We start from the raw sequence: 22,376 nt of genomic DNA, 5'->3' as shown, positions 1-22,376 counted from the left end.
GGTTAAATGGGGTCATAAGGGTGGGTTTCTGATCTGGTTATAAGGTTTAGTGTCCTTATAAGAAGAGGGATCAGAGAGCTTATTCTCTCTCTGCACACATACCACAGAAAGGCCATGTGAGCACGCAGCGAGAAGGCAGTGGTCTACGAGTCAGAGAGAGGGCCCTCGGCAGGAACCAAACTGACTTGATCTTGGACTTCCAGCCTCCAGAACTGTGAGGAATAAATTTCTGTTGTTTAAGCCACTCAGGCTATGGTATTTTGTTATGGTGGCCCAAGCTGACTAATACAAAGCCCTATAGTGGCTTCCCATGGCCCTCAGAGTGAAATCGGGGCTCTTTGCCATGGGCCCCGTCTCTGGCCACATCAACTCCCTTTCTTATCTGCTTTGCTCACTGCAAACTGAACACTCTTCAGACATCCCACTCTTTGCCAGTGCAGTGTCTCTGCCTTCACTGTGGCCTCTTCTCAGAAAGTTTGGTCCTTTAGATCTTAGCTCAAATGTTAGTTCCTCAGAGCGGCTGTCCCTGTAACCCTCTCTTGGTAGAATTCTGCCTCCCCCATTGTCCTCCATCACTTAAAATTATATATTTATTTGATTGTGCACTTTCTGTCCTACTTGACTGTAAACTCCATGATGGTAGAGATACATCTCTTTTATACACTGTTGTATCCCCAGTGCCTACCCCAGTACCTGGTGCCTAGTAGGTACTCAGTGACTATTTACTGAATGAACAACAGGCTGATATCTGAGGGGCATTGGTTTTGGTGTATTTCACATAGGCTAGGAAGCCAGAGTTCCACATCCTGGACCCAAGTCTTCCCTTCACTTGCTGAGTGCCTTGGGGTTATCCTTTGCTGGTGACATATGTGTGCGTTTGCTGTAAGAGGGAAAGCAACATTAATCCAGCTTCCAGGAAGTTGACGATGAATGAAATGTGTGTTTCTTTCAGAATGAATGCTAACTATCCATTTCAAAGACAACGATGCCATGGTTGGTTTCAAATAAATAGTGATGTTTATGGTATAAAACCAGCTAGGTAACATTTACGGTGAGTAGTTTCTTACTCCATAATGATCACCTTGGAAATAATTCTAATAATGTGGTACAAAAAGATGTATTTTTTGTGGTACAAAAAAAATGAATGTTTTTCATTCATTCTAATTTCTCTTCAGTTTCCCAAAGCCAGTTTTATGAGCCTGAATAATGCTACTATCTTTAAAAAAAAAAAACAAAAAAAAACCCCTTCATTTTTATGTTCCCTAATTAATGGTCTTTAGGGCTTTTAAAAGTCCTCCTGAAAATGAATTTCTCTTTGAAAGCACTAAAAAAAATAGATTGTGAGTATTAGGTTTTTCAATATAAGTAAGTGGGGGGTGGGCAGTGAGGGGAGAAAAGAAATCCCAATTGTTATAGGATAAGTTTTCTAAATTTGGGTGCGTGGGGAATTGTGTTTTAAGTATTTCACTTAAGCCACTTAAAAGTTGAGTCTGGGTGCAGAAAAGATTGCTTTATTCATGGTAGCCCCACTAGAACAATGAGATGCAATAGCTATAATATAGCATGTGTTTTCTCTCTCTCTCCCATAAATGAGGAGGGATATGTTGGCTTCCTCTTCTGTACCCTCTTTCCTTTAGGAAAAGATGCATTCTCTCCCCTAAATCACAGTTGAGACCTGCCTCGTATATTCTGTTCTCATTAGAAATTTCTCCCTGCAGAGAGGCAGAAGCATGTTTCCAGAGTGCTCAGCGAGGCTGAATCAGGGATTCCCCTTGAACCATATCATGCCCACTAACATAGGTAACTCACATATTCTCTTAGGAGTCCGGGAGAAATACTGCTGAGGATGTCCCACTTAGCTTTCAAAGCTCAGTTCAAATCCCACCTTTTCCACAAAGTCGTCTCTCCGGCACGTGTCCACCTGCCTAAGTCATATTCAAATGCCTACAGGTGCCAAAGAGAAACATAATTTTGTGATTTGGGCGGCTAAGAGACAATAGAGAGTGGTGTGGCCTGTCTACAGAAAGTATTTGACTCATGTAACAATATTCAATTATTTTCAAAAACTCGGATTGCTGGCTGGATTTGCCCCTCAGTGATGCATCATGATTTCTGTTCTACCGCAATTATTAGTCTTAACTCGTTTCTCACTTAGTATAAATTCTGGCATCTTAAATTCTGGGGGCCTAGGCCTAAACAGTAGTTTTCTCAACTATACTGTAATCTCTCCAAGAGAAGGGATTTTGCCTTAAAGTTTGTTGCGCTGACGGGGATTAGCCTATGGAGCTGCCCCAGTGCCCACCATAGCGCCCGCAGCAGATGCGCTTTGATTTTATGTTTATCGGTTGTTTGTTTGACACATTGATGCCTGCGTGTGTGCTGCACTATGACTGCCCCCAGCTTGCTGCAGTGCATTTCCCCGAGCGTGTTCTGCTTAATGAAGGGCTGCTGCATGAAGAGTTCCATGGTCAAATACTTTGGGGAAAAGCTGAGTTTAGCAAGGTTAAAGTTTAATAGTTTCCTTTACTGCAGGATATTTTTTATAGCCTTAAAATGTTAATAAGCACCATGCATTTTTAAAAGGGGTATGATTGAGATTGTGATTGGTGTTATCAACCCCATTCTAAAAACTACATTCCCCAGACTCCCTTGCAACTAAAATCTGGTTGAGAATTCAGTTCTGCCAATCACATGCATTCCTATGAAATTTGGGAAGTAAAAGTGAGATGCAGGCAATACTCCTGCTGTTGTTGAAGCTGGCAAGCAAGGTCATAGGGACATTATTATTTATAGGCAGTTTTGGCTTTGTCATGTGACAGTAGCAGCTTCCAGACTTCGGTATTGTGGAGACAGTGATGGGCTCTTGGGCTGAATAGCCTGGGGCAGCTCCTGACTTCTGCTTCTCCAGCCCTTCCAAAAATTTTGTAATCACTGAATTTCTCATATTAAATTCCTTTTCTGCTTGAAACGCTTAGTGGTTTCTGTCTCCTGTACTGAACTTCAGCTGATACAAGGGATATAATGTGTGTGTGTGTGTGTGTGTGTATGTGTGTGTGTGTCTTATTAGCTCAGAAATGCTTTTGTTTTCACGGCATAGCTCTCAAAACTATGGTCCTTCAGAAAAAAATTTGGGAAATTGTCTATGGAAGAAACACTGAAATTAATATCAGAAGGCCTATGTTAGAGTCATGACTTCATTATTTACTTGGTTGGGGAGGGGATATCCCCTCTGAGCCTTGAGTTCTTCTTCATTTGAAATATAAGAGCAATAATTCCTGCCCTGAAGACCTCACAGGGTTGTCATGAGAATCAAATGAGATGATGAATGTGAAAGTGGTCTGGAAACTGTAAATTGTTATAGAAATGCAAAGCCTCATCATTCATTAGTCATGCTGCCATCTACGGAAATGAATGTTAGATTCATGATGCAGGAATATCATCCTGATAAGGGTTGCCTGCATAGTCTATGGTTCCTTGAAAACATTGGGGGTTTGTTTGATAGATTAATCAGTTGGGAGCGAAAATACTACCAGCCTTGCTGAATAGACAATAAACCAAAGGGAACAGCTCCCCAAAGGGAGCTCCCAAGGTGGCCTCTTTAACAATGGTTGAACACAGACTTCTCTCTCTCCTCCCCATCTCTTCCAAATTAAAGCCTTTGGGGGGAACATTCTTAACAGAATCCTTTACATCTTCAAAATAAACCAGAGGAAGTACAGCAAAATATTTTCTTCACTTGGCTTTCTGTTGGGGAGATGGGTCCTTTCATTAGCAGACTGAGTACGAACAGCCCTCACAGTCTACTCCAGGAATTTCCAAAACATGGTTTACAGAAATTTAACTTTATAATTGTGTGGTTATATTACTATAAGAAAATGACGAATAATGTGACACATGAAGCAGTTTCCTATGTAGAGATGGGAGTCAAATTCTTAAATTCTTAGTCAAATTCTTAAAAGAATGGCTCATGTTCTCTATATGTGCTTTCCTACCTATTTACTTCTTTTTTTTTTTTAAGTGAGATATTTACTTAGTTTATTTTTGTGGTTATATTTGTTTCTAAAGTTTATTTTAAATCAGAATAAAGATTCTGATTTACATGCACATAAAGAAAAAAATATGGATGGCGCTTCTAGCTATGAGTTTAGAGGGATAGTCTTAAGTCCTTATGTCCCTTGATCTTGCATACAATGTTTTTGTGCCTCTTTTTCTTTCAGAAAAACCTCTCTTGTTTTGGCTGCTAGGACATCACTCACTCCTGTTTTTTTGCCTCTGATCCCTCAGTGTTCTTCCTCCATACATCTGTTAGGTATTGCTCTTTCCCAGGGATCTTTTCCTGGTCCTCCTTATTTTTTTTTATAGTTTGTGCAAGCACGGGACAGTCCAGTGGAGAGATGTCCAGGGGCAGTTTGATATAGATAGAGGTCTGGGCTTGAGATAAAAGATTTGGGGTCTGTCAGCATATTCGGGGAAAGTGAAGACATAGGATTAGGGGAGATTATGTAAGAGTAAGAACCAACCCAGGAAAATCATATTTAAAAGACACATGGAGGAAAGGGTGCTATGAGGGTGACTGAAAGGGAGCACCCAAAGAAGTAGACAGAAAATTAGGAGAGGTTGGTGAAATGGAAATCGAGGAAGGAGAGTTTCCAGAAGAGAGAATGTTATAGACACATTAAATAAAGTAAGGATGGGAAAGGATCTGTTGGACTTGGAAAAAGCTCATTAGTGAGGGCAGTTTCTATGTGTAAGAGACAGAAACCAGGTTTTCATGAGCTTTGTGTGAGTGGGGGCAGGGCTGAGAAAGTAGAAACAGGTAGTGTAGACTGCCTCATCTAAAATTGTGGCTGTGAAGAAAGGGAGAAATTGGGTGGTAGAAAGAAAAACATACTGTATTTTAAGATGCGAGAGGCCTGCTTTATCAAGTTCTTTAGGCAAAGCGAAAGGTAAAAAGCTGCTAATTTTATATATCACCAAGTTTGCAACTAGTCAATAGAAACAGACAAGAAAACACAGAGAGCCATATTAAGGAAAGCAGAGTATGTGAGATTCCAAATTTTCTCGTGTTGTGGGTTCATTTCTATTCTTTAAGTTTAATATATGTCCGGTGTTTCATTTCATTTCTTCACAGCATGTCATAATTTAATTTTTTCCTTGATGTAGGTATAAATGGAGATGCTAACGCATATTTATGTATACAGGGTCATTTCTAGGTGCATGCACTAAATATTAATATTTCAATATTCTCTTCCCAGCTCATGAGCCAAGCAAGAAATGCATTTTTCATAGCAATGAATTTTTTTTCTGAAGCACAAGACTATTTGAGTGGGCTCTCTGTGCTCAGAGAAAACAGCATTATTTTTATTATTACATTTTCTTGTAGAAGAAACATTATTTAGAAAACATGATTAGCACAGGGGCTGGGTTCTGTATTCTATTTTTGTTCTATCCAGAGACATGATACCCAAATGCAACTGATCCAGAAGCAGCAAATACTAATTGAACCTCTATACTGGTGGATTTAATTTGTTTTGGTCATATTGTATTCCCCGTTCTCACAACAGCATTCTTGGTTCCTCTGGGACATCATCCTTCTCTCCTTCAGTGTTTGTAGGTCAGTTGGGGCTGACTTTATCTCTGGCTGCAAAGCAAGGCATATGACCCAAGCCAGGCAAATCAGAGCAGTGAATTGTCTTGTCCCTAATGATTGGTTTAGAAGTGGCCCCATGGCCCAATCCGGGCCAACGAGGGCACTATTAAGGGTTTGGGTAGAATCATGGTGAAAAAGCTCTGTAACTGGGAAGAATTGAGTCTAGAGCTGCCAGCCGCCATTTTGTTCCCTCAAGGGAAGCACCAACCTGAGGATAAAGTTAGCACAAATGAGAGCATAGCCAAGAGATAGAGAGAGCTGGGTTCCTGGTGACAACAGTTGAGTTCTTGCCTCTAGACACACCTAAAGCCCCAGCAAGCCAATAAATAACCTTTGGAGTTACATTTCTGTCCCTGCAGTTGCTCAGACAAATATTCTCACTTGGTGCCATGTTTATATGTGTGACCTTATGCAATCCCAACCCTGCTGGGTAAGGGTTATTAACTTCATTTTATAGATAAAGGTCATAAAACTGCTAAACGACAGAGTCAGGAGTGAAAAGTCTTAAGTCTTGTGCTTGGTCTGTTACACCATAGCTCTTTCCCACAACGTCTCTCTTTAAGGTTTTTCAAAAGGAATTTACAGTGATTAATGCTATAGCCTGACTTCACCCTACTGAACTTAGATTAAGGTAATGGGAGCACTCTCTGATTTAACACTTAATTCTGCCCTCAGGTCTAAATTTAGTTTATTTGCACTTCCTATGTCCTTTATTTCTTCTTCTTCTTCTCCATATATTAGTAACTTTTTTTCTAGACCCCTATTAAAGTTAATAGACCCATGAGACATTTATTAATATTTAAGTTCTCATTTAAAACATTTATGCCTCAGCCTGACACTGCATATTGATTTAAATCTAACATATCTTATATGCAGATGATGACTCTTAGCACCTAGCACGTAATAGGTGCTCAATAAACATTTGTTGAATGATTGCTTGAGCACCCATAGTATCCACCAAGACCATTGACCTATTGCCTTCATGAATGATTCTTTTGCCATTTTACCTGAGGCAGTCTGTCCTCCACTTGTCCTGTTATTCATACCTTTAGTTTTTCTTTTGGGAGTCAAACAATGAGAGTGACCGTGTATACAAAATCCATGCAACTTGGTTTCAGAGACCCTGGGTTCAAGATTCCTATTTGTTATCTAGTAGCTTTTTGACCTTAACCAAGTTATTCACTTTTCTGAGGCTTGTTTTCTTCAAATAGATTGTTTAGAGGATTAAAAGAAATAATAATTATGAAGGCTCCATTCAAATATTAGTTATTATTGGCACGTTGTACATCCTAGCGGGAAACAAGACAGAAAGAAAAAGAATTTGCTTTCTCCCAGTAGCAAATCAAGCAGAATCAGTGTATTAGGACAGCTGAGAAGTATAAGGAAAACAGAAGGAACACAGGAGAGTTTTGGTTAGACCCTCTGGCACTTTCATATCCCCTTCACCTTGTTTACTTTTCTCCGTAGCACTCAGCACCTTCTAACATACTTAATTTGCATACACATTATGTTAATTATCTGTTTTGCCCCACTTGAATTTAAGCTCCATGGGGCCAAGCAGTAATTGGGCACTAACACCGTTTGTCAAGTGAATAAAAAATTGGAGAAGTTTATAGGGAAAAAATCAGGTTTAGGAGACTGTGAAGTAGGGAGAGGAGCAAGAATCGAGGGTATCACTGAGAAGGAGGATAAGGACCACATAAAGAGACTATCTTTGAAAATATCCAGGGTCTGGAGTGGGGAACAACCTTCCCATATTTATTTTCCAAATAAACATTTTTTGCCCTCAACAAACCTTATTATAAAAGCCACATTAAATAACCTTTACAGTTCAGCATTCCTCCCAAGTAACAATGCATTCCCAGCACAAAAGAATGGAAATCTAATCACTATAATATTCCAAACATTGGGACACCTCAAATCTTGTGCCTCTTCTATTGTGCTCTGTACTCCCTTCACATTGAGCACACCGTGACACCCCTCTCATGACATCTTATCATTTTTTTCTTTCTTTCTTTTTAAAACCGTAAGACACAAGAGAGTACAAGGTTAGCAATTTAAGTAGGTTTTTGCTGGCAAGTAAACAGATATTTCAAGTTCATAACAGATGCACAAGTCCACTTTGGGAGAGGTGCGTTATGGGCTCAGGCGCACCCTGAGCGCTCTTAGGATCACATTTGTTCATCTGTTCCTGTGGTGTACACCTGTACACATTTGGCATGGGCCTGGGTATGGTGTGGGAGAGTCTCAGGTTCAATGCAAACTTCTGATCTTTGTTCAGTTCTCTGAGTGTTGCAGCTTGTTTTCCTCTCAACCCATAAAAAGATAGGATTCTTAGCGTATCTGGAAGCTGCCTTTGCCCTTTGGTGAAAAGTATTAAATACAGACACTAAGAAATCAACATGGATCAAAGAGCATAGATTTAATTTGCAAGTACTTTAAAGTAGGCAGCAAAAAGAAAGATAAAGGTCTTCAGAGTTTTGTGTTAAAAAAGAACAAGTGAGAGATTTCACAGGTGGGATAATCTGAGGGAGAGGATTGTCTTGTATACATTATATAAGTCTCTCTTTAAGAGGAGTGTATGAAGATGTTTTGACTTGCAGGTCTCTCAGAACTTCAATACTGGATTTTTCTATAAAATACATATTTAAAAAATATCTGATACCAAGTATATGGAAGAGGGAAAGAAAATACTGAAAGCCAAAGACTATTTCAAGGCTAAAGACTATTTCTTGACTTTTCAAAATGTTTAGCAGAAGGTTAACTAGCATAGAAAATGTTGAAAGACTTGAGTTTTCATTCTTGTTTTTTAGCATATACATTGTGCTCTTCTGTTATATGTGAGATTGCGAAGTATTGTGCTTTATAGACCTAAAATCGAGACTTCAAAGATATGTATGATCAGACTTCGGTTTCGGCCTTTGCTGTAAGAACAAGGAATGTGGGGTCCCAGAGCAGCGCTTCCTTCCCTTCCTGGAAAGACAAGCAGGGTTTTCCAGTGGACAGCCCTGAGAGTACAACCCGAGTAGTTCCCCTTCGGTGCTGCAAAGGTTTGACTCAGCAGGCCTGGAATGTTCAAACCCTGCACATTCCAAAGAAAGGTCAAGGCCCTTGACTGGGTCCTGAGAGACAACCTCTGAGACCTTGGAATAGGATACCTGACAAGAGTGTCATTGTTTACCTGTGGCCTTGAACCATACCAGATGGTTTATACTCATGTTGTGATTTATGGTGGGGGTCTGGGACCACGTGGTATCAGTTTGACCTCTGGAACTCCTGGAGGCTGAGAAGCAAAGGTCAGCCACAAGGGTGATCCATGCCTACGTGGCTGACCCCCGATCAGACCTTGAACAGTAAGGCTTCCCTGGTTGGCAGTACTCTAATGTGTTGTCACACATTGTTTCTGGGAGAATTAAGTGCTCTCCATATAAGTCCACTGGGAAAGGGTAGCTGGAGGTTTGTGTCCTGTCCCTCTGCTGATTTAAATCTGTATCCTTTCTCTGTAGTTAACCATGACCGTGAATATAACAGCTTTTCTGAGTTTTGTGAGTCCTTCTAGGCATCAGTGAACCTGAGGGTGGAGTGGGGAACCTTCAAGAACACCCTCCATCCAGTGGGAGGATCTGTCCTTGCACTCACCTTTGCAGCCTGTGTTCCAAACAACTCCTATAAACACCTCGCACCTACATGCAGACTATTTGGCAACCAAACTTGGGCTGTTTTGCCCTGCTTACAAGAGCTTCTCATACTAGACCTTTTAAAAGGAGGAAAACAGAAGCCTAAAGCCTCTTTTGTGAATGTAACTGACTTACAGACCAAGCCGGCCTATCTGCAAGATGCTGAAAGATTGGGAGAGAATTGCTGACTTTTATTCTTCAGTGGTCTCTTGCTATGATACTTCATGCAGCCTCTTGAAGATGGCAGCTTTCAAAAAGTCATTAATCTGCCACCAGGAGGACAAATGTGTATATCTCTTTGTGACCTAGGTATCATGTTTCTGTAGGGAGGTGTCAATCAATATCAGACTCATTAAAATCACCCTCAAAACAAATGTCAACTTTCTTCACCATTGTCTCCACAAACTTGCATTAGACCTAGACTCTGATGCCAAGGAATTTAATATATCTGCCCTTCTTCTTTTGGAGAGGAAGGATAGATACAATAAAAACAAAGAGCAAGGCTGACAAAATTTCACAGGTGACACTAATGCATAGCCAGCGCTGAGAACCATATTCTCAATCTAGGCTGATAGTTCTGAAGTATGGTGGACTGCTAGGATGTTGAGGTGGACCCATCTAACTGGAGTAGAGAAGCTTGGAGAGGAGTGGGGCAGGCCTAGGAAGGCCATGAAGGCCAAGCAAATGTGTCTGATCTTCATACGTAGTTCAGGGGGCTTTCAATGGTCTCAGGATTCTGCCTTCAACTCAAGTCTTTATTCTAGTTGCAAATGCATAATGGACCATCTTCCTTGCCAGTCCTGCATTGTCTTCTCCCTCTCATTCAACCTACAACTCTCTGTTCCTTCAAACTGAGCTTAAATTCAGCCCCATCCAGGAACATGATTGGCCTGACTATAGACTTGGTTATTTCAAAGACTTCTTAGTCATTCTGTGCTCTCTTCACTCCAGAGTTGACTTGAATTTTTATAGTAGATACACTCCTGAAGATGATCTGCGCAGTCAGTTTTGGTATAATGACCCTCTACTTTTCCATACACTTTCAACATAAAATTGCACATATGTTTCACTGGAAAACTTTTTAGCAACCAAATCCAATCAAATCACATTTATAAACTCAGTAACCTTTTGGAAATCATATCTAAAATTTATTTGAGTCAAGTTTTTCCTGATGAAATAATAATAATGCAAAAATAAGTCAATATAAATGCAAAACAGCTGTTACTTTTTAAATTACAGTAACTTAAAGTTTTAAAGAAAAAAATTACAGCAGTAGCTTATATGAACAGAACTCACTGATATTAAAAAAAAGTCCCAAATGGTTTACAAAAACTGTAGGTGAAATGCATGTCCCTCTGGATGCACGGATTTTTTTTTTCTTGTGAAGAATTCTGTAGGCATGGCTGGTTTTTAAAAATGAACAGGGGATGTAGGCTGAGGGAAGAGGCAGCACTAGAGTGAAAGCAAGACAAGGATTTAAAACATATCAGTAAATGAACAATTGGTAACCCCCGTGTTTCCACATTTTCTTCTCTGCTCTATCCTCATATTTTTACACAATTAATAAAGGGAAGAACTGGGATTCCAGCAGTTCTAGCTCCACATTTGTGGCTCTTTCCAATTTATCACAACTGCCCTCAGCAGTGCTCATTAATCTTTGAAAATTTTCTTCTTTATATGGTAGACTACTAGATCTCAATACTATTGCAGGTACTTCTAAATCAACATGACAAAAACAGAGCTCATCCTTGTCCCCAAACTTGCTTCTCTTTTATGACCTGTTACTAGCACTGTCATCAGCTCATGTCCATCGTACATACTTCAGTGCACATTTGAGTCTTCTCTCTTGCCCAGCTCCTATATCCATTCATTCTCGTAGATTCTGCTCTCACGATGCCTCTCAATCTCTCCCCTTCTTGTCTTCTCTGCTGCTGCCACCTTGGCTCAAGTACTTATTTTATTGATATTTATTTTTTGTTTGTGCACCTGCAGCAGCTCCTAATTGGTTCCCTAGCTTCCAGTTCCTCTCTTTCTTCCAGTCTCTCCTTTGCAGGGGAGAAACTATACATCTGTTCCTCTTATACCTGGAATACCCTTTCCCTGTCAAACTGACACTAGGCTTGTTCATGTGACTTGCTCTGGCTAATGAAACAGTAAAAACTTGACTCCAGCAGAGGCTTAAAAAAGCTTTTTTTCTCCCCTTTGATCCTCTTCATTTTTTTCTCTGATGTACAGGGAGTTCTCATTGGAAATGAGGCACGTGAAACAGAGCCAAGTCATGACCCATGCAGATGCATAATTGAGCCAAGCTGAGATCAGCAGAATCATTCAGTGGACCCTTAGACATGTGAGAAATTATTAATGGTTGGTGTTTGGAGTCCAAGTTTGGGGTGCTTTGTCATGCAGCAATAGCTACCTGATAAATCCACTATGCCTCTTTCTGAAATACTCCCATAGCACTTTGTACATACTGTTATTATAGCATTCATTATGTCTGATTCTTCTACTGGAGTGGGTCCTTTTAAGTCAAGGGCTGTATTTTTTATATCCCTAGCATCTAGCACATAACCTAGCACACAGTAGGTTCTCAAGAAATATTTATTAACCTAAGGAATGTAAATGTACATCAACTCACCTGTCCCTAATCTATTACAAAACAATTGAGTCAAATGTGTTTTTATGGCCATTCAAATTTAGCAAGAGCTTCTGTTTCAGTCTAGTCTTGCTTAATTGTGAAAGAAAAGTGTTTTTAGTCTTTAAAGTTATTTCCTTTCAAGCCTTATATTTGGAGATTAAGTACCTTTTCTCCAAGAGAAGGAGCAGTCAGTCACCTCAGCTCCAGGTTATGGTTTGAGACTTCCCAAGGAGAGGACATGTGCTGGATCTTGGATATGGAGAAGATGCCTCCCAGGGCAGGGAAAGTACTGGGATTTAGAGAAAAGGAGGGAGATGAGAGCATGTGAGTGATTTCTACAAAGCCTTCCTTTTCGCTTTACTGTAGACAATGGTAAAATATGTATGGCCTTTTAATTGAACCATCTTTTCCCTCTTGACAAACCCAAGTCAACTTTCACAGAGAAAACTCGACAGGCAACACTAGTTTCCATGCAGAGAGGTAAAAACGACTATATATTTTTGAATCTTTTTCATCATGTCTGTGCATATATTTGACAGTCTATCAATCTTCTATGAAGAGACTTTAGATAACACAGTGACTTTGTTTTTCTGATTTATAAAATATTTAGGCTGTAAAATATTTAAGTTATACTTGTACCTTAAATACCAGTCATTGATTTACAGATGTATTTTATGGTTATTTTGATTTCCCAACCAGTGGCAAGTATGTCGTGTGTGTGTGTGTATGTGCGCATGTGTGTGTGTGTATATATATATGAATATATAGGTGCTATATGTGTATATTCATATTCACATATATAATATACACATTATATATTCACTATTCATATATATAATACATACACCATGTAATTTTAGGGTCCATTGTCTCAGCCTCTACCCCTCCTCCCAAGCCCACAGCCTGCCTAGTAGAGTGTTGTATTCACGCAGACATTTAGTAGATTCACTTACCATTTCTCAGCCAACCCCACCTTCTGCCCCTTTGAAGTTTCTGAAACATTAGACATTCCTATCTTCAATCTTCTTGGTACCAGAATTGGCACAATATTTGCTACGCACTTGCACACTGACTAATGGCATCATCTAGGGAAGAACAAGTAGCAGATTCATGCACTTCATTTCTTTTCAGGCTTTATTGCCAAGGCTAATTGCTTATTTAAGTAAATGCATCTGACTTGAATAGCAATTCAGGATGTTTTGGGATAGTTTGAGTATTGAATTTCACAGGCAGTACCAAGACTAAGAAAATCCAGGTTAATGTCCTGAAAACTTTTAATCAATACAGAGGCCTTTCCTTGCAGAAAGAAATTCGCCTTGGCAATAGACAGACATAATCAAGTGCCCAGAGAGGTCAGACAGGTAACAGAAATAAGACAAGAAGGTGGGCATTGTGGTGACTTGGGGCTGGCCCAGTGGCCCCTCCTGACTCTGCTGTGATGTGGGAAGGTGGGTCCAGGGTGGCCAGATCATCCAATTTTTAAAGCCAAACTGGAAATTCAAATTTTACTTAAATGTGAAATTTGAGCTTCAATTGTTGACAACTAGTTCAAGAATATGAATTATCCTCATGGCTATCAGTTTGCTTCCTTTAAGCTTAAGAGAAACAGTTTATGGATTTTCTAATTCTTTTTTTTACTATAGGAATTAGCCATTATTCTGTTTTGACCTGTGACAGCTGTGTCACAGGGTAAAATGGGAAATTACCTGGAGGGCATCTGAAGCTATGTTTTAAGCAAGTGTCATCTATTTCTGAGGAGAAAATCTGTTTGTATGAATATCTTTGAATATATTTGTTTCCTGTAAACGTAGTGCTTCCTGTAAAATTGCTGCAACTTGTGTTGGAAATGCCTGGGAATATATCACCTTTTGCGAGTGGGGGCTAACCAGCTAGTGACATAGGGACTCCTCTAACTGAGCGAGACCCTCCTCACATGGAAGGTTAAGGCCCAGGTAAAACAAGGCCACAGCTCAGTGGCTTAATAGGACCTTGGGGAGCTGTAGCAAGGGACAGCTGGGAGAACTCACAATGTACCCCAAAGAAAAAACCTACCAATATCCTTCATGGTAGTGTGTCTACAGATAGTTACATTCAAGGAGAGTTTTGTGGTATAAATTTGCACAGAGTTGGTCTTTACCTGGTTCACACTGATACAATTGATCAGTTGGTAAATATGATCCTGTGTCCCTGGAGTGTCCCTTGTTACCCTGGCCACCCTGATCCTTCTTCTGGACCCCTCAGACCTCCTCCAACATCTAGGCACTAACAGGTTAATGCCTGTCCCTGTATTGCAAAGGGCAGAGTCTGTTCTCTTTGCCAGTTTGTCCAAGCCATACCAATTTTTAAATATCTAATTATTATTTTGGAACACGTGAACCAGAAATGCCAGGACTCCAGGAACAGCAGTGTGGTTCAGATATGACAGTGTTTTTCCCTTACTGCTTTCCTTTTGGTAGCCATGGGCTATAGGGAAGCCTGAGACGAGTGTGAACAAACAGCTCAAGAAACACAACATATATTTTCCTAAAAGCCAGAGGTCCTTTGTTCCAGTCCCAATATATCCAATATATGGTAGATGCCCTAAGGCATATTTCAAAGGTTTCATCTCACATTTTTCTATTATTGGAAAATTTTGACTGGCTAATTTTAAAACATGGATTTTTTTCCCCCCTGCAAATATGCAGGCTCTGCACACATACCCAGTGGTAGCTGTGAAACAGTTGGAGAATTCCCTGTATTCAGTGACCTCAAAGTCACACTTCAAGCTGTCCCGTGGTCTCTTGCTAGTACAATAAAACATATATGAGTCATGACTGGCTGCAGAGTTAGGAGCAGGTATTTAGTGTTTTGATAATCTGGCACCATTAATTTTGGTGGTTGCTGTACATGTTTCTATTTTTGTCTCCAGTTAGAGCCGTCAAGAAAGGAGCCAACCAGATTTCTGCAGATGCTTTTGTAAAACTCTCATTTGCAAAATCAAATGTCCAAGACAGTGATCACACTTTGGCAGTGATGCATGCCTATCACGTGCTTTCCCATAAATGACCACCCAAGAGCCTGAGCAGAGAGCAAGGAGGAAGCAGGAAGTGGGAGAGAAAGTAATGAGGCGACAGAGCTTGGCTTTCACAAACAAGCCTTTTCTCTGATTGCTCCCTCCTGTTGCAGCCACCGTGGCAGCAGCAGCAGCCTCTGACCTTAGCCGCTGTGGTCTACCTGGGTAACGAGGAGCCACACGTCAGCAGAGAGAGGAGCAGGACCTGCATGGACATAAACATCAAAATCACATATTGTTGTCTGAAGATTGTTAGGGGTGGAATTGTGGCTCCCAAATTCATATGTTGATATCCTAACCTTCAGTAACTGAGAATGAAACCTTATTTGGAAATAGGGTGATTGCAGATGTCATTAGCTAAGTAATGATGAGGTCATACTGTAGTGGGGTGGGCCTTAGATCCAGTATGACTGGTGTCCTTATAAAAAGGGGAAATTTGGACACAGACACACAAGCGGAGCACACCGTGTGAAGACAGAGGCTGAGATTGGAGTGATGCATCTACAGCCCGAGGAACACCAGGGATTGCAGCAAGCCACCAGAATCTAAGAGGAGGCAAGGAAAGATACTCTCCTACAGGTTTCAGAGGGAGCATGGCCCTGCCGATACCTTGATTTCAGACTTCTAGCCTCCAGAACCGTGAGATAATAATTTCTGTTGTTTTAAGCCTCTCACTTGTTTTGGCGGCCCTGACACAGATACAGAGACCACATCTCAACTGCTGTGGCATGAAGTTTTGAATGTAAGGGTGTGTTACATCTTAGATAGCCCCAAATATCTGAATTTAGGAGCATAAAATCTGTTGGCTCGCTCTGATGTTATATTTTCCTACCTATAGAACTTAACATCAGAGGGATATAAAAGTTCAGAGATTGAGAACACTAACTTTGGGGTCATGCTTGGGATCAATCACTTAGGGGCTGTGTGATCTTGGGACCATTACTCAATCTCTTTACTTTTCAGGTTCCTCATCTATAAAATGGGGATAATAATAGTACTCATGGAAATGGGAATAATAATACTTCATCATGGAAGTAGACGTGATTCATAAAGATCAAGTGAGGTAAAGCATTAACCCATGTTCATTCAACAACTATTTATTGAATCATGGTATGTGCAGCATTTACAGTCAAGTAGGGAAAAATAAACAAGAAAAAAGACAAAGAAAATAATTACAAACTCTGACAAAGATTGGGAAAGAGACCAATAGGGTCTTCAAAGAGAGTAGAAAATGGGGGGGGACCCACTTTCGATAAGAATTTCAAAGACTGCTTCTATGAAGAAGTGAAATTTGACCTGACACAAAATATGAACAAAAGGTGTTAGCTGGGTGAGGAGTTGGGGAAAGAGATGATAGAGGAATCAGCCTGTGCAAAGGCCCTGAGGTAGAAAGATCATGGTATGTTCAAAAACTGTTTGTTATGGTATGGGGTAGACAGCTGTAGTAGTTTTCTATCATTGCCATAACAAATGACCATAAACTTAGGGGCCTAAAACAACATCCATTTATTATCTAACAGCTTCTGTGGGTCAGAAGTCTAGGTACAGCTGAGTTCTCTGCTTGGGGTCTCCCAAGGCTGAAATCAAGCTGTCAGTTAGGATGCAGTTCTCATCTGGGGCTCGGGGGGCCTCACTGGTGGTTGGCAGAATTCATTTCTTTTTCACACTATCCATGTGGCTCCTTCCATTCTCAAGCCAACAACAGCAGGTTAAGTCCTTCTCAGATTTCACTTCTCTACCTTGCCTGTCTTTGCTTTTAAGGGTGCATGCGATTTTATTGGACCCACCTGGATAATCTATGATACTCTATTTTAAAGTCAATTGATCAGTCGCTTAAACATATTCACTGTAACATATTCATGGGAGTGATATCTCATCAGATTCACAGTCTCAGATTGGGGATTGGGGCATGGAGTCTTCCTGATAGCCGTAATTCTGCCTACCACAAGGTATGATGACTATAGAGAGGAATCTAATGATGTAGGGACTTATGGTCATGGTGAAGATTTTGGAATTTAATTTAATGGCAGTAATTATAGTGATAACTATTATCATGTAACTACTATATATAGTATCTATTTATTAGTGCTAAGCACTCTGCCAAACATTGTAAACATAATCTCATTTGATCCTCCTAGTGGCCCTTTGAGAGAAGTACCACTATACTCAATTTACAGATGAGGAAACTGAGGCTCAAGTGACTTACCCAAGACCAAAAATCTCCTGATGAGTCCATATTTAAACGCAGATCTGTCTTGTTCCAAATTCATTAGCATTTTTATTTAAACCCCACCCCCCCACTTAGACTTGCTTTTAAGGTATATATTTTTAGAGGTTTCAACAGGATATTTTCTGTTTTTATGGGCAAAAGCATAATTGCATCTAACTAGTCGTTTTTCTGTTTGAGTCTCTTAACCATGCCTAGGAGGAGCTTGGTAATTCCAATCATTAGGTCATAGCGCAGGACTAGAGTAAATATGGCACCTTACGTGTGAAAGAGAGTTTTAAAGAATCACTGGAGCTCAAAGGAAAGGATCAAAGCTTGCTCAATTTTTTATGTGCTTTTCTCAATATTTAGTTGGTGGAATTTTAATTTTCATGGGACCAATTTGTTCCTGAATACGATCTCCTGGTTTGCCTTTGGATATACGTACCTTGATTTTGGTTGAGGGGACTGAGCTTCGGAAATTTTCAAAGTAGATAGCAAGCACACACGAGTAAGGCAGTGTTTAATAACAGCGCCGTAGCATCTGCATCCTAATGTTCTTCAAGGATCTCATTAATTATCTGTATGTTATTGACAGAATCTTGGCCATTTCTATGAATTGTTTCATAACAGCTGGACAGAATCTTCTAGTCCAGGGGACTGTAAAGGGGCACATTATTACTTGATGCTAGAGAATATGCCCTGCTCTTATCCCATTGGCCTCCCTGTTCTCCTCTTGGGCCACCCTTCCCAGGACAAAGTTCTAGGATCTGTCTCCATGCTGGGGACAAGAGGTGACCATTCCCATATTTGTCCCTACTTCCCATCAGCTGCCTATACACAGTGATCTCTGTGCTTTAGGATCTTGGCAGGAAATATAGAGGACTATAGCTGTGGAGACCACCTGCAGAGGGCAGACAAACCTTTTCCAAGGGCCTGGGGAGAAGATGGACTCTGCTTCTCTCTGGGAAAGCAGGTGGAGATGTTGTAGAGGAAGAGGGAATAGGGGAACAGCATGTCCCACTGACTGGAGCCGCCTGTGTCCAATCTCCGCATGGGAGATTGCCCGGTGGGCGTACTTTGCAGAGATGATCTGGACCCAGTCCTCAGGCACCTGCTGATTCAGGGTGACTCATCATTAGTTAATATTTCAGTGCCCATTGGGTGCTGCTTTCCTGTGCTCACTGTAGCTCCAGAAATGCTTGCTTGGGGATATGCTGCTAGAACCCAGGGCTCCAGGAGAGAATAAGAAACAAGCATGCATTCGCATTGCCCAAAACCATTTCTTTGCAGCTGCAGTACAGAAACAGGTATCTACACATTTGAGCCATGTGGGAGGAGAAAGAATTCCACCCAGAATGAAACTTTTTTTGCCAAATTTCTTGCTAGTCTTTCCTATACAGGGGGTAGGAAACATTCCCAGAAAGAGAATGCCAAAGGAAGTAACAACAAACTAAAAAAAGGCAATTCATGAGGGAGCAAGATCTTCAACAAATGAAAAAGTGTAAATGGTAATATTCCAGCAAATTAGCTCCTAGAGAAGCCCTTAGACAGAACTGTAAGCCGTTATAATTAAGGATTTGGAAAATATCAGTATTTAATTAGAGCCTCTTTTCTTGGTGAAATGCTGTTGTTTTGCTGTAACTTCAGGTGTAAACAACTAAACATACCCATTTCAAAAATGTGTTTTGTTGCAAGCCTAGAATCAGTGCTAATGTTAATTTGCTTATCACGGCTTCCTCGCCTGGTTTTTTTGTTTCTGATCAGAGCTGAATTTTAAGAGCAGTTTTATCGTTAGTTCCCAAATACAGCAATCTCTAGTTCCCAGGCTGTTATAAATACTTCTTCACACTCAGGAACATCCTAATCATTCAGTCCAACATCATAAACCTATCAACTTCCCCATTATCTAATAAACACAGTTTCTCTAATATCTAATGCATATTTGTGGCAGTTGTTTTAGACAAGGAGTTTTCAAATCCATTTCCAACGTAATCAAATATCGACAATAGCAAAATGTTTCAGTTTTATCACTTAACAGCAAACATTTAAGAAATTGGTTCTTGCCACCTGAAACGCTGATTTAAAAAAAGAATACAACATTCACACAGGGAACGCCTAGTGCCTAACTCAGGATCAGTCTTAAGCCCCACTTTTCGCACCTGTAATTCCGGACAACAGATAAACCTTTATTCCTTTGCCTATACGGGGACGCGTGTAACTCAAACTGTTTTCCTGCCGTGATGGAGAAGATGAGGCATTATCAAGACTAACACTACAATTTAACGCTTCAGAGGAGCAGTGTATATCATTACTCCCTCTATAGCCAAGCACACTAATTAATATTTATTGCACCTGTCAAGCCAGAAGCCACGGCCAATCCATTCCTGTGGCAGTTCAATGGGAGACTGGACACCGTATTTCTCCTTGGCAGACATGTTTGGGTCATCAGCAAAGACAGAAGCCCCTTTCCCCAGTGAGACATCGTAAACTCTCTTTCTCTTGCAAAATTAAACCATTAATTCTATTTGTGTTAATTTTTATTCTTGTTGGGGATCACTGTAAAAAGTAAGAGAGGGAAGGGTGGAGGAAGGATGAGAAACAGCTACATGTTCAGGATCAGCTGTCTAACATATTTATTAGAACAAGGGCTTTTGGAACCCACGACCTTTGCTTTTTATCAGACATCCCTTAAAGGTTACAGACATGTAGGGGGAATGATGGTTATAAATCCTCATGAAGTTTAATCAAAAGTGGCAGACCACCCAGCAGTAAACACGTTATTAAAACTCTTTGGATTAAAACTTTGTTCAGCATTGTCAACAGAACTCCATCATCAACAGGTAGCTGGCAGCAGAATTAATTAAGCGAGGGTGAAATAATAAATGGATTCTGGTATCGCACCTACAGCAAGGAATTTGGCATTCAGAGCGGAGAAGTTTATATCGAGGCTGTGAATCATTCTGCAGTGCATCTGAGCAAACCCAGCATGGCTGTGGAACGGAGTTGACTCAAAAATTTAATTAGGAGAACATGTAAACGGTACTGGAGAAAAGTAGGGCACCAAATGCTGCTTTATTTTATTTTACTTTTTTGCTAATTCTATCAGGAACACCTGTGTCATTAGAAACTGCACGACCCAAACTGCCAAGCTTTTGACTAATAAGAGGAAATACCCATGAACTTTTCATTGAAGATGATTTAGGCAATTATATTTTGCCTTTAAAAATAATTGTTCTTCCCTCGAGGATGATGATATTAATGATGATAATAATCAAGCAACAATAGCAATAATAATAAAAGAGCCAGAATCTTCTGAACTAGTATGATGCCCCAGGCACTAAGTGCCTATGTTACATATGTCATCTCATTTAATTCTTGCAACCCTTTGAGGTAGGAATTATCAGTTCCATTAAACAGATGAGTAATTGAGGTATAGAGGGGTATTGTAACCAATGTCACCCATGCACCATCTGTTACACTCCAAGGCCGTTCTCCTGACTGCTCCCTTTTCTCTAGGTTATAGGTTTCTTTGGAGGGCAATGGGGGTAACTGTGGGTGGGAATTCATTTATATGACATAGAAGCCCCTCTACAACCACCCTGCTGCTTGTCCCCTGGCTCCTGTGTAGATCATTGTTTCACCTTGGCAGTGTTCTTCATGTCCTGATCTCTGATTTCTAACTCCTTTCTATTTTGTCTGTCCCCATTGTCTCTCCAGGACCCTTGATGGCTCCCTGGTGGTCTTCTCTATTACTCATTCGTGGTAAGATCCACACTTCTCAGTTCCTAATGCAATTCCGTTGGAGCCTTCCATTCTCTTATTCCATTTCTCTCTCCCTTAGGGCCTGGCACATCCATTCAGATGCTGTCTGCAATATTGTTAATTATCCTTTCACAGTGCATTATTGCAGCACCAATAACGTTTAACCATAAACACCTTTTGGTGTGTCTGGGGGCTTACTGCTGCTATAGACTTTGAAAGTCAGTTTAGTGATTTTTTTTTAAATTTTGGGGGGTGGGCAGGGGAAGGTCAGTGATGACTTATTTGTGATAGTGCCCTAGTTTGAAGAGAGGTTCTTAAATTTGGGTCCACTGCTGAGAAGACTGTGCAGAGTAGCAGTTAAGATGACTGGGCTTTAGAATTAGACTGAATTTTCCACTCATTGAGCTGGCCAGTCACCTAATGCCCCAGCCTCAGTTTCGTCATTGTAAAATGGAGATATTTATTCCCCCTTCTCAGTGTCTACTGACACCGGGTTGTGGTGAAGGAAAGTACAGCGTATATTGCAGGGTGCCAAGCAAGGAGAACAGACAGGTCATGCTCAAAAGACCTGAAATTCCTGATGGCTTTCAGGGACAGGGTTTTAAAGGCAGTGTGAGGGAGGGGGGCTGCAGGGTGTGTGATCAGCTCGTGCACAATCCTCGGATTCGTTGGCATCAAGGTGAAGTTTCAAGCATCGTCAACCTTCTGGTTTCAACCGGCCTAGGGTCTATGTGCTTGCAGTCAGCAGTTTCCATCTGGTGGGGGTCTGTTTCCTGTAACAACGACTTAGGAACGTGTGTCAGGCCTTTGTATCTTCCCGGGAACTGGGAGCTTGGTGATTCTGCCATGCGGTAGATTTATAGTCTAAATTGTTTCCAGTTTCCAGATCTAACACCTATTCTTTGTTTCTCCATCTTCGCATTTCCTAATCATTAACTCTTTTTAAAAATATATATCAAAAACATTTATTTTGCAGTGTTTACAGCATGAGAAAAACAGTTGTACTAATCATTAACTCTTGAGTCAGCCATTTGAGGCCCAAGGGAGGCCTGGAAGACTAAAGCAAAAACCTTTTACTTCAAAAGACAGGGAAACAGGGGCATGTATATGGTTTTGATCCCCCCTTTTCTTTGATACCCCTCAATCTTGAGAGGAACAGGTTCAGGAAAAGAAATGGAGTAAAGTTTTGGATCATAAACTCGGCAGAAGAACTCAGTTTTAGGGGGACTCAGTTTCATCCCTAGACCTACCCAGTAGGAAATTCTGGGGGTGGGTCCCAGTCATTGCATTTTAACAGGCCCTCATGTGATTGTGTTGCTCTAATGTTTGGGGACCGCTGGTCTGCGTACCAGTGTTTCTTGTTGACCAGAGTTACATTTTGTTGGCTGCAC

General features: G+C 40.7%; 1 long non-coding RNA gene across 2 annotated transcripts in view; it reads left to right on the top strand.

Moving 5' to 3' along the window:
- LOC132372660 (uncharacterized) overlaps positions 1–22,376 on the top strand; it is a 520,205-nt gene that overhangs the window by 325,509 nt on the left and 172,320 nt on the right. The gene's annotated exons all lie outside the window — the stretch shown is intronic.

The sequence above is a fragment of the Balaenoptera ricei genome, chromosome 10 (assembly GCF_028023285.1).
Source record: "Balaenoptera ricei isolate mBalRic1 chromosome 10, mBalRic1.hap2, whole genome shotgun sequence".
NCBI lineage: Eukaryota > Metazoa > Chordata > Mammalia > Artiodactyla > Balaenopteridae > Balaenoptera > Balaenoptera ricei.
The sequence above is the reverse complement of the archived record's forward strand: the minus strand, read 5'-3'. Positions and strand labels throughout refer to the sequence as shown.